This window comes from Trichechus manatus, unplaced genomic scaffold (genome assembly GCF_000243295.1).
Source record: "Trichechus manatus latirostris isolate Lorelei unplaced genomic scaffold, TriManLat1.0 scaffold00334, whole genome shotgun sequence".
NCBI lineage: Eukaryota > Metazoa > Chordata > Mammalia > Sirenia > Trichechidae > Trichechus > Trichechus manatus.
Window position 1 is genome coordinate 304,503 of NW_004444270.1, and position 5,600 is coordinate 310,102.

Here is a 5,600-nt window from a genome sequence, read left to right on the forward strand (position 1 = left end):
TTTCTGTTTTCACTACTTCTGAAGTGTTTGTTGAGTTGGAACAAGTTCTTTGTATTTAATAAATTTGCTTCCTTTGGAATTCTAAACTTAATTGTCACCGTATTGCTTTTATTCAATACTTTCGTGGGTTTTATGTTATAGGTTTTTCACCTGATAAAAATGGTATGAAAATCTGGAAGAAATAAAGAAAACTCATTTCCTGATCATAATTTGTATAGAATAAACCAGAATTAAAGAACATGTTTATGTTAGTGAGTGGAAGATAGGGAGCATAATCAATATGAAGATTATAAAACCATGGAGTCAAAATATGTGAAAATTCATTAATTTTGTTTGGGTAACATAGGTATTCCGAAGCTTTGTGTGTGCTTTTAAGTGGACCTCTCATCTTGAGGGGCAACATAAGCTAGTGCCCAAGAATGAGGATTCTAGAGTTAGATCTCCTTGAGTCTGAATCTTAGCTGTGCTGGGCAAAGGCTGTTTGAATTCCAGCTGTGTGGCTATGGGCAAGTTACTGAACCAATCTGCACCTCCAAGTCCTCAACTTCAGAACTGAGATGATAATAATAGGGTCACTGTGAGGCTCAGTAAGTTAATAAACTAAAAGTGCTCAGTGCATTACCTTATATAAGTGGACAGTAGCTGCACAGTTAGCTATACAATACAGTGAATGTATTTGGAAATAAACCCAGAAGTTTATGACAGATGAGGATGACTAGGCATCCAACAAATGAGAGATCAGCTATTTTGTAGTTTGAGAGATGCAGGCAGCACCTTCTACTAAGGAAAATGCTTAGAAGACACGTGCAGCATCTTGTTGAAATGGGCAGGGATGTATCTCTCAGCCTATGATAAAGCTAATTGTTATTGATTATTTACCAGCCAGCTCTGGGGATGGGTTGGACACAGGTCACTGCAAAAGAGAGAATTTCAATCTAAACTCTATAAACCACCACTTTCACAGTTGCTTCTGTAGGTGGTTGGAACTGTGGAGAGGCTGAGAAAGATCTGAGAGAGGCACAATACTATGTGATCCCCACTCAGTAGTAATAGACCATGTGGCAGCCACAGCCGCAGAGCGTCCGTCCATGCAGCAAGAGACGCTGATGCAAACCTTCTGGCCGTGGTAGTGATGGCAGCCACAAAGCACTGGCAAGTGTAGGGAGAGACTTCATTCCAGTCACAGCCAATCAGGTAAACATAGACGAAATGGGCCCACAAGGCAGGTTGTTACTAAGGCAACTCAAATCTGCTTGCCTGGGAAGAGCTCAATTCATTTGTTTCTGAAGATGAGGGAAACATAGCCATTTCCTGTGCCTTCTAAGCATATGTTCCTTTACTGGGCGTAACTTGTCGGGCAGATACAACTTTGGTAAAAAGTGGCTGTGTATGGGTCTGTGCGCCTGTGGTGTGTGTTCATGGGAGGCGGGTTAGGGGGAAGGCAAGAGAGAGGGACAACATGTTAAGCAAGGAATTCATTTTCCAGTCTACTCTGTTCGTCATTCCAAACCTTAATTCATCCTTTCCATGAAGAGTTTGACCACTCCACTAAGGAGAAATGACCTAAAGAAGAGGCCAGTATCTAATCTAATCCAACATGAAGCACATTTGAGCTCTTTACATTGGGAAACTCTGTGGACTCGGTTGTTAAAGCTTGTTGGTATTTGGATAGGGAATGGTGTGATGGCATAAAGAGACTTGTGAGGCAGTTTAGTGCCGTGGGAAGAGGATGAGATTTGGATTATGACTGGACCTTGTGCAAATCCTAATTCTGCCGTTTATAAGCTGTGTGTCTTGGAACAAAAGGACATTTCTGAGACTCAGTTTCTTCATTGTTAAATGGAGATAGTAACACTTAGTTCACTGCATGATTGTGACAACTAAATGACATCAGGCTCATTAATGCTTCACTCCAGTAAGGCACACGATAAATGCAGTGTCTGCTAAATATCATTTGATACTTCATGTGATATTTTCTTCTTGGGCTTCAATCTCAGTTTATTCTTATGACTGCTTTATACTCCATTTAACTTCTGGGGCAGAGACCGAGAAAAGTCCTCCATTACATGTACACAGGTCATAAGCAGGATGGAACAAGACCCAGATATTCTATGCGGTACTCACTTTCAAAAGAGACAGTATACCTAGCTCTCCATCCCTCAAATGTATGCAGGATCCAGCTGGTGCACGATATAGAACATTCTTCATTGATCAAGAGAAGTCTCCACGCCTGAACAGAAAGGCTCTGATAGGATTTGTGCATTGATACTGCTCACCTTGTTGTTACTGCTGTTGTTGTGCCATCAAGTCAATTCCAACTCCTAGCGACCCCATAGGACAGAGTAGAACTGCCCCACAGGTTTCCTAGGCTAGAATCTTTACAGGAGTAGATCGCCAGGTCTTTTCTCTCGTGGAGCCTCTGGTGGGTTCGAACTGCCTATCTTTTGGTTAGCAGCTGAGCACTCAACCATTGTGCCACCAGGGCTCCTTCTACTCACCCTAAACTCACTGCCATCGAGTCAATTTCAACTCATAGCCACCCCACAGAGTTTCCAAGGCTATAAATCTCTGTGGAAGCAGACTGTCACGTCTTCCTCCTGTGGAGCCACTGGTGGTTTCGAACCACTGACCTTTTGGTTACCAGTTGATTGCTTTAACCACTGGGCCACCAGGGCTCCTCCACTCACCCTAGTGTCTTTAAAACATGGGTATCTTAACCACATGTTTTTCTCATAGAAGTAAAGCATCGTGAGTCCTGAGTTTTTTTTTTTTTTTTGCCTACCTAGTACTGTGCTATGTGCCATAACATAGCTCTTATTAATTGGGTACTTATTTTACCACGCATTTTGGATGTATATATTTTATCATTTTAAGGTCTAACAGCCCAAGGGGATAGATTCTATTTTTTTAATTCTCAGTTTTCCAGTGAGGATTAAGGCACAGATAAGTTAAGTTTGCCTGAGAAGTTACAGATAGTAAATGGCTGAGCCAAAACTTTAATCCAGTAACTTTCACTTCAGAGCTTGAAGTATAATTCCTGACTACCTTGAATACGTAATACCTTTAGTCATTAGAGTAGCTTTGGACTCAGGGGAAATCTGTGTGCTGTATGGAGAATCCGCACAAATACTTTGATTGAAAATGCTTGGTCTGGTTATACTGTATTACTGTAAGTCCATAGAGGAGACAATCAGAGAACTAAGTATAGCTGACAGGATGGCTTATTTGTAACTCAGAAATAAGTGCAAAAAAAAAAAAAAAAAAGGAAATGGGTGTATTTTCATTGGAGTTTGTAAAATAACATACACTTTAAATATCTTGAAAAAGAACAAAAATGGACTCCCAAGTATGTGAAATTGACAAAGTCTAGGTGCCAGGAAAGGCGCTTAAATCGTATGGAGTCAAACGCCTCTAAAATATAAGCTTGATTGTCTTAACGGCATTAGCAATTTCATTTTTCAGACCCCTTGTCTCCATCATATTTTAGTTAAATAACAGTAGTCCCCCCTTATCCACGGGAGATACATTCCAAGACCCCCGTGTATACCTGAAACCACGGATAGTACTGAACCTTACATATACTATGTTTTGACCTATACATACATACCTATGATAAAGTTTAATTTATAAATTAGACACAGTAAGAGATTAACAACAATAACTAATAGAACAATTATAACAATACACTGTAATAAAAGTTTTGTGAATGTGGTCCCCAGGCAGGATGGAATCGGAAGGCTCGAGATTTCACCATGCTGCTCGTTTAAGATTTTCAGACCAGTTGACCACAGGTAACCAAAACCGTGGCAAGTGAAACCGCTGACACTGGGAGCCACTGTAATGCTCCTTTTGAAACTATGACTTCACTGTCGACACTGATGGCACGTGGGGATTGGCATTTTTCCATGTTGGATCAGAGTCACGCCTTTCTTGAAACCAGAATATCCTGCCCTACCTCTGCTTCCCATGTCTACCTCAAGTTGCTGTTACTTTCTCAGCTTGAAATCCCTTCACCTAGGAAGTTGTTCCAAATTCTTTCACTTGGACCAAAGTGGAAATGACGACAATTGATTGAAAGAAATATTTTGTGTGTCTGAATGCTTTTGGTTTTTTAGATTACACTCTGATGTGTAATTTTACTGTTGAGAAAAATCACAAGAAGGAATGAATGAATGAAATAGTTAAGAAAGGAACACCCAACTCAAAGCAAGAGCATCATACTTTTTTAGACAATTAATGATACTATTGGTTATACCAGAGCTATGGCCTTGATAAGGGATAAAATATACTCTAGACAAGAAAGGTTCAAATGTAGTAAACATCTAAAGCGAAATAAAAAGCAAACAAACAAAAAACAACAACAGATCACAAACCCATTACCTTCGAGTCTATTCCAATCCATAGAGACCCAACAGGACAGAGTAGAGCTGCCCCTTTGGGTTTCCGATGCTGTAATCTTTATGGAAGTGGACTGCCACATCTTTCTCCCACTGAGTGGCTGATGAGTTGGAACCCATCAACCAAGTGCTTTAACCACCGGGGGTCCTTTGTGGGTGCATAAAACCAAAGAACCAAACTCATTGCCACAGACTCACAGCAACTCTATAGGACAGAGTAGAACTGCCCCATAGGGTTTCCTTTCCAAGTAGCGGCTGATGGATTCGAACTGCCGACATTTTGGTGAGCAGCCGAGCTCTTAACCACTGCACTACCAGAGCACCGTTCTAAGTTATTTGCCTGACTTGTAGTATAACTTTCTCTGGCTTCATGGAAACAAACTTACTAATGGGATTCAAAGAGTGTTGTTCCTTGGAGCCTAGAGGGGAAGACTAATGTAGTTGCATCCAGACACAAGAACAAAGAATTCTCAAGGGTAAATATCTGAAAATGGTTAAGTCAATTTCTATTCTCCTGTTACTCGATATGGTCTTGCTTCAAGTACAAGGTCAATGCCCCTGAGGAGTTCAACAACTACTAATTGACAAAGATAATGAGAAAAGAAGAGCAAAAATCAAAGGGTAGGCTAAGAATAGCACCTCCTTAGCAGTGCCCTGCCTTCCTGCCTTGTCACTGTTACTTCCTGGACAGTTGCCTGCTGCGTGCTTAAATTGACTGTGTAGATTGTAGCACCTGGATTAAAAAGCCCTCTTCCTCTGTAAACCCTGTCAAAGTTCATCGTTGGGTAATGAAACTGTTCTTTCCTCCTTGACAATGAGCTACATTCACTTGGACACCCGATATTGCAGAAACAGACCTGATAACGCGTGCTGAAATTCTCAAGAACAAAATGCCTTCCTCTAGACTTCCTAGTCTATTAAAATAAACTGAAAGACAGAGTGAAATGAATACAGTGTAAATGTTCGCTGCATTTGATGGTCATTGTAGCATTGATGGTCACAAATGCTACAATGCATTCATTAAATGGTCACATTTACAGTAAATTACAATAAAGATTTGTAGGGATTGCAGTTTTACTTACCAGGTTAACATGAGACTACCCATGATTGCTGAGAGAAATTCATCTTTCCCAGAAAACAGAAACATGCATCAGTGTGGTCTTTTCGTTTTCAAGCCTGTATTTTTTCAGGCAGCTTGCTTAC